The following is a 7,500-nucleotide window of genomic DNA, read 5'->3' as shown; positions in this document are numbered from 1 at the left end:
CCCCTCTCTTCTCTCCTCCTCTCCTCTCCCCTCTCCTCTCTCCCCCTCTCCTCTCTCCTCTTCTCTCCTCTCTCTCCCCCTTTCTCCTCTCCTCTCTCCTCCTCTCTCCTCTCTCTCCCCCTCTCTCTTCTCCTCTCCTCTCTCTCCTCCTCTCCTCTCCCCTCTCCTCTCTCCCCCTCTCCTCTCTCCTCTCCTCTCCTCTCTCTCCCCCTTTCTCCTCTCCTCTCTCCTCCTCTCTCCTCTCTCTCCCCCTCTCTCCTCTCTCTCCTCCTCTCCTCTCTCCTCCTCTCCTCTCTCCTCTCTCTCCTCCTCTCTCCCCCTCTCTCCTCTCCTCTCTCTCCTCGTCTCCTCCTCTCTCCTCTCTCTCCCACTCTCCTCTCTCTCCTCCTCTCCTCTCTCCTCTCTCTCCCCCTCTCCTCTCCTCTCCTCTCTCCTCTCCTCTCTCCTCTCTCTCTCCTCTCTCTCCTCCTCTCCTCCTCGATAGGAGAGACCACCCTCCTATCGTTCCTTCACAAAATTAATTAGAAGGCGGGGCTAAGACTGGAGGGAGGCAGGAAGGGAGGGAGGGGGGCTAAACAAAAAGACAGATGCCAAAACCCCAGAAGGAAACTGTGTTGGCAATTTTTCTTGCTTTTTGCTAGCGGGTTTCTCTGCTGAGCTCCTCCTACAGGTTCAGAGTAGATATTTTATGACACTCTTCAATCGCCAGGCTGCCGTTTCCTCTTCCCCGTTCTTCCGACAACGGTTTACTCACTTTCTGCTTCTTTTCTTTAATTAAGTTTATTTATTTATTTATTGGGCTTTTTATGCCTTTTAATGAGATAGGACAGTGGAGAATGACAGGAAGCGAGTGGGAGAGAGAGTCGGGGTGGGATCCGGAAAGGACCATGGGGCGGGAATCGAACCTGGGTCGCCGGCGTACGGTGGAGGTGCCCCAGCCAGTCGCACCTTGTTCTAGCCGGTGGCTGGTGTGTATGTGTGTAGTGCAGTAAAGCAATTCGTTACATCGAGAGGCTGCGAGACTTTCTGTCTCTGAGGCCATCGGCCCGCCGGCCCACAGTTGCAAGGCTGTTTTTGCCGCTCACAGGCGCTAGGGGGAAGCGAGACAACCACCATTCAACCCGAAAAAAGTCATATAACCATTCCAATGCCTCAGCTGATCAGTTAGGGCAGTGGTTCTCAAAGTGTGGGGTGGGCCCCCTAGTGGGGAATAGAGACATGACAGGTGGGGCACTAAGAACAAGAGGAGATTAGTTTTTTTTTTGTGCCTATCTTTAATAATGCCTTTCTTTTTTAGAAGATCATAGATTAAAAAAAAATAGCCACATGCAAACATAGGAGTCATAAACAGACCGACATATGAATTAAAACATCATCAGATCCTACGGACCAAGACGGGAAGACGGGAAATGTAACGTGGAACCAAAATACGAAAATAATATTTTAACATTACCATTTTGCCGGGGTGATGGGGTCAGGTGGGGCTTGTAAATTCCCTACCTCCAAAGTGCCCCATTTCCCACCAGTTGGACCAGTTAGGACCAGTTAGCATAACAAAGACCAGTTAGCGTAGCAAAGACCAGTTAGCGTAGCAAAGACCAATTAGCATAGCAAAGACCAGTTAGCGTAGCAAAGACCAGTTAGCGTAGCAAAGACCAATTAGCATAGCAAAGACCAGTTAGCATAGCAAAGACCAGTTAGCATAACAAAGACCAGTTAGCGTAGCAAAGACCAGTTAGCGTAGCAAAGACCAGTTAGCGTAGCAAAGACCAGTTAGCATAGCAAAGACCAGTTAGCGTAGCAAAGACCAGTTAGCGTAGCAAAGACCAGTTAGCGTAGCAAAGACCAGTTAGCGTAGCAAAGACCAGTTGGTGCCACAGGCCCCTGTAGTCCTGCTGCACACTGTGACTTGGGGCGCTTTGGCTCTTTGAATCGGAACGTGGACCATTTCCCCCAAAGATTGGTTTGATTGGGTATATGCGAAAGCAGCAATAGCTCTATAAATGTTCTAAAGAATGCTCTAAAAATGTTCTAAAGAATGCTCTACATAATGTTCTAAAGAATGCTCTAAAAATGTTCTAAAGAATGCTCTACATAATGTTCTAAAGAATGCTCTAAAAATGTTCTAAAGAATGCTCCACATAATGTTCTAAAGAATGGTCTAAAAATGGTCTAAAGAATGCTCTACATCATGTTCAACAGAAGGCTCTACATCATGTTCTAAAGAATGCTCTACATCATGTTCAACAGAATGCTCTACATCATGTTCAACAGAATGCTCTACATAATGTTCTAAAGAATGCTCTACATAATGTTCTAAAGAATGCTCTACATCATGTTCAACAGAATGCTCTACATCATGTTCAACAGAATGCTCTACTTCATGTTCTAAAGAATGCTCTACATCATGTTCAACAGAATGCTCTACATAATGTTCTAAAGAATGCTGTACATAATGGTCTAAAGAATGCTCTACATCATGTTCAACAGAATGCTCTACATAATGTTCTAAAGAATGCTCTACATAATGTTCTAAAGAATGCTCTACATCATGTTCAACAGAATGCTCTACATAATGTTCTAAAGAATGCTCTACATCATGTTCAACAGAATGCTCTACTTCATGTTCTAAAGAATGCTCTACATCATGTTCAACAGAATGCTCTACATCATGTTCAACAGAATGCTCTACATCATGTTCTAAAGAATGCTCTACATCATGTTCTAAAGAATGCTCTACATAATGTTCTAAAGAATGCTCTACATCATGTTTAACAGAATGCTCTACATAATGTTCTAAAGAATGCTCTACATCATGTTCAACAGAATGCTCTACATCATGTTCAACAGAATGCTCTACATCATGTTCTAAAGAATGCTCTACATCATGTTCAACAGAATGCTCTACATAATGTTCTAAAGAATGCTCTACATCATGTTCTAAAGAATGCTCTACATCATGTTCAACAGAATGCTCTACATAATGTTCTAAAGAATGCTCTACATCATGTTCAACAGAATGCTCTACATCATGTTCAACAGAATGCTCTACATAATGTTCTAAAGAATGCTCTACATCATGTTCTAAAGAATGCTCTACATCATGTTCAACAGAATGCTCTACATCATGTTCTAAAGAATGCTCTAGTGATGGTGTGGAGGGAGAATGTGAGTTCCGATGTGAGATATACACTAAAGGGCCTGAAGTGACGTGCTGCGCAGGCGTCCTTATGGCTTGCATCCAGCAGGGGGGGCTGCAGGCCTCTACATCAGACCAGACAGGAAAGACCCAGCAGCCTGACAGGAAACTGCAGTACATACACCACACCAGTAGGGGAAAAGAGAAGAAGAAAGAAAAAGGTGAAGAAACAGAAGGACATGGAAGACTAAAAAAGAAAAGAAAAGAAAGATCTCTATATGCAATGAAATGAATCAGATCTTGGAAAGCAGCATTCCACAGACTCTCAGGAAGTGAGATAAAGATGCTGACAGACATTTAAAGAATTTGTGTGTGTGTGTGTGTGTGTGTGTGTGTGTGTGTGTGTGTACGTGTACGTGTGTGTGTGTTTGTTAAACAACAATACTTAACCTTCCTGCCACAGACAGTGAGCCATGCACAAGTTGAAGGATTGGGATCATGATTCCAGGAGTGAGATGTGTATGAGTGCGTGTCTGTCTGTGTGTGTGTGTGTGTGTATGTGTGTATGTGTCTGTCTGTGTGTGTGTGTGTCTGTGAGTGTGTGTGTGTGTCCTGTAGGCCTGTGTGTGTGTGTGTGTCCTGTAGGCCTGTGTGTGTGTGTGTGTGTCCTGTAGGCCTGTGAGTGTGTGTGTGTGTGTCCTGTAGGCCTGTGTGTGTGTTTTCTGTGTGTCCCGTGAGTGTGTGTGTGTGTGTGTGTGTGTGTGTGTGTGTGTGTGTGTGTGTGTGTGTGTGTGTGTCCTGTAGGCCTGTGTGTGTGTGTATGTGTCCTGTAGGCCTGTGTGTGTGTTTTCTGTGTCCCGTGAGTGTGTGTGTGTGTGTGTGTCTATGGTGAGTCTTGTACTCCTGATGGTGTGGAATGCTGTCCTGCCTGATCACAAGTGACTGATAGAGCATCAGCACATCCATCCTGACCCCTGCTGCCAAAACCTGACCCCTGCTGCCAAAACCTGACCCCTGCTGCCAAAACCTGACCCCTGACCAAAGATTGTTAAGGTGGAGCAAGATACTTCGTTGTAGTTCATGTCTATGGGCGCGAAATGGGGATCGAGTCCTGTCTGCATAAAGAGGCGTGTCGATGACGTATTGACGAGCGTACGTTGCAACCGGCCAACAGCAGCGGCATAAATAACCGGCGCACACCTGATATAAGGTCGATTTTCTCCTCTCCTGACTACAATGCTCAAAAATGCTAAAAAGGTACTTGAAATGTTCAGAAGGGTTTGAGGATCATGAAAACGTGCCCAAAATTCACATTCTTAACTCTATAGAACCAAGATCTTAGTATATGTGGTGAAATTCTGAGCTATGCCATAGACTCCAATGGAACAGTCGACCCTGAAGTGGCTCCTGATGAAATATCTTGCTCCGCCTTAACAATCTTTGTCCTGAGCCCTAACTCCTAACTCCTGACCAGGGGGTCAAGAGCGTGCAGATTAGCTTCGGCATGTTAGCATACGTCATTTTCAAGTATGGCGCCGCATAGACCATTTGGAACCAGCTCCGTGCACAAAAGTCCGTGTTGGGCACAAGCTCTCATGCGCGTACATGTTGGTGGGCGGGTACCTATCCGGCGGCTACAGCCAAACGTTATTCAGTGCGTATTTCTTGAGGAACCTATGAGAAGATGTGTATATTATGGTTATTTATGCATCATATGACAAATAAAGAAAATTCTATTGATCTTGTTTGTCCCGAATAACTGTTGAATGCTTCACTTAAGGGAAGAGGAGAGATAGACTTCTCTGCATAGTCTGTCTGCCTCTTCACCCCCTCCATGTTTGGATACTGTCTGTCCACTAGCCACTTTTTACCACTGTCTTACTGCCTCACTGTCTGTGTGCTATATTAGCACATATGCATAAACCCTCCCTCCATGCCACAGCCGAACTGTGGCCACATCTGACATATAGATATATAGATATATAGACTTTATTCTTGCACCGTTGCACTGTTGGACTTACTCATTTGCACTATCACCAAGACCACTATCCAGAGGTGGAAAAAGTACGAAAATATTGTACTCAAGTAAAAGTACCAATACCTTGATGAAATATTACTCAAGTACAAGTTAAAATACCGATCTGAAAATGTACTCAAGTAAAAGTAAAAAGTAGTTCATTTAAAATGTACTTTAAGTAAAAGTTACTTAGTTACTTTTTTTTTTTTGGGGGGGGGTGGGGGTACCAGAACAACCAGTTTTACCTGAGACTTTCTAATGAGGAGATACAGCACTCAAAAAATCCTCCATAGTAATGCATGTGGTTAGTTTGTAACGCCAATATGGCAGTTGTCTACACATATCACAACCCTTCCACGGCAAAACGTCTACATGTGAATACATTGAGCCAATCATGTGATGTGTTGTGAATACATTGAGCCAATCATGTGGTGTGCTGAGAAGGCATCGTGTCAATCATCTGTTGTGATCTCGCTGCTGGAGCAAGATTGGTGTCGTGAAGCCTTACGCACACGCATTTCTGCCGAAATAGATGCACGATAAGTGCCCAAAAAGTGTTGCAATATGGCCGCCGAGTGGAGGTACTTGCCTGATAAGGACGTTGAGAAATGGAGATCTATGTGAAAAATCACCGGAGTTCTCCTTTAAGTTTGAGCAGTAGTTGATTTTCAAAGTTAGTTGCACTCATCCTTGGGTCGCTTTGAAGTGAACAGTAATCCAGCACAACTGAAAAGCCCCTCACAAGCAGCTGAGGCAGGCAGGCCAATGTTGAGTTGCAGAGTTTTTTTTATATTTGGAAACGAGCAGAAGGTTCAGCAGATTAAAGGGCGTCGAACTGGGGGGGAAAGTGGGAAGGAGAGGGCCCTTGAAAAGTGGAATACAGGGGGCACAACATTTTCACCAGGCATTAGTAATAACTCAGGTAATCCACACATAAAAAATCCAAACAACTCCATAAGTAGAGTCATGTGTAATGAAGTGGAATAACACAGGGAAAAAGTATTGAACAAGCTAAGAAAAAGCACTAAGGCAAGGAAAGGGAAGGAACGAACTGGAATCTGTAAGTAGTTAGATAGTTATCCTTTCTATCTGTGCAAATTAATATAAGTTTAGTTAGAAGCCTACATATCGATGGGCTATAAAAAGGATTTTCATTACCAAGGTGTTACACAAGAAACATTTCATGATGGATAAAAGCAAAAAGCTCTCCCAAGACCTTTGCAACCTTATTGTTGCAAAACATATCAATGAAACTGGTTACAGATGCATTTCAAAACTTCAGAATCTTCCAGTAAGCAGCATGGGAGCCATTATCTGCAAGTGGAAGAAACATCACTGCATCATCAACCTGCCTTGCACAGGATCTCCTCGCAATATTTCTGACCAGGGAGTCAGAAGGATAGTCAATTCCAAGAGCCAAGGACCACTCGGAGAAAGCTCCAGAAAGACTTGAAGGCAGCCAATTCAATTAAATTCAATTAAACAGTTCTGGAAATAACTAAAGATCAGGATTCACAAGAGGGACCCCTGGAATCTGTTTAGAACAATGGGCCAAAATCACACCTGATACTGCGACTAATACATTTTGTCATACAGGAAAATGTCTTGAAGCTGTCTTTACAAACAAAGGCTTTTCCACAGAGTGTTGAAGAAAAATCTTAGTAGGCACCTTCAATACTTTTTTCCTGTGTCATTCCACTTTAATACACAAAACTCTTATGTTTGGATTTTTTATGTGTGTTAATATAATGTGTGGTGAAAATTTCGAATAGACTCACTGGAAGTTTAGGCTAATTACTGAAAAAAAATGTTAAGTGTTCAATAGGCCTACTTATTTCCACCATATATTTATTTTACCTGAATATTTTAACTTCCAAATGAAATGTCAAAATGAATGTCAGACGAAATGTAAAGTTTGACTGACTGGATTTTGTATACAAAACATAGTGAAAACTGTCTAAGGTCACTCTCACTCTCCTTTGCTAAAGAGCTAATGGTTTAGTCCGCCTGCACGATTCATATCTTTTATTTATTTAGTTGAGCATCGCTAGTAGTAGACCGCTAATTGTTGTGCTGCTGGTGCAATGTCTTTCTCCAAGAAAGCCAAGTCAAGTTACTAAAAACAAAGGCCAAAACAGGAAAAAGAGAGACATCAAAATGAGGGGAAACAACTGCTAATAAACTTCTTTCCAAAGAAAGGTGAGCACAAACGTCAAAACACGAAATCCCATGGTGTTTGCTTGAATATCTCCGCAATCAATCTTGAATTTCCCCTTGAGGATCAATAAAGTATCTATCTATCTATCTATCTATCTATCTATCTATCTATCTATCTATCTATCAT

At 43.1% G+C, this 7,500-nt stretch overlaps 1 long non-coding RNA gene across 1 annotated transcript in view; it reads right to left on the bottom strand.

The window, feature by feature from the left end:
• Positions 1-1,405: 1,405 nt before the first annotated feature.
• The window catches only part of LOC121697471, a 16,204-nt gene continuing 10,109 nt past the window's right edge, over positions 1,406-7,500 (bottom strand). Inside the window, exons 2-3 of the long non-coding RNA XR_006026460.1 lie at positions 3,580-3,583; positions 1,406-1,484 (exon numbers count right to left, since the gene is read on the bottom strand). This is a non-coding gene — a long non-coding RNA (uncharacterized LOC121697471). The remainder of the gene's footprint in view (positions 1,485-3,579; positions 3,584-7,500) is intronic.

The sequence above is a fragment of the Alosa sapidissima genome, chromosome 22, assembly GCF_018492685.1.
Source record: "Alosa sapidissima isolate fAloSap1 chromosome 22, fAloSap1.pri, whole genome shotgun sequence".
In the NCBI taxonomy this organism is placed as follows: Eukaryota; Metazoa; Chordata; class Actinopteri; order Clupeiformes; family Clupeidae; genus Alosa; species Alosa sapidissima.
Note: the sequence above shows the minus strand (reverse complement) of the source record. Positions and strands in the feature narration are given on the sequence as shown.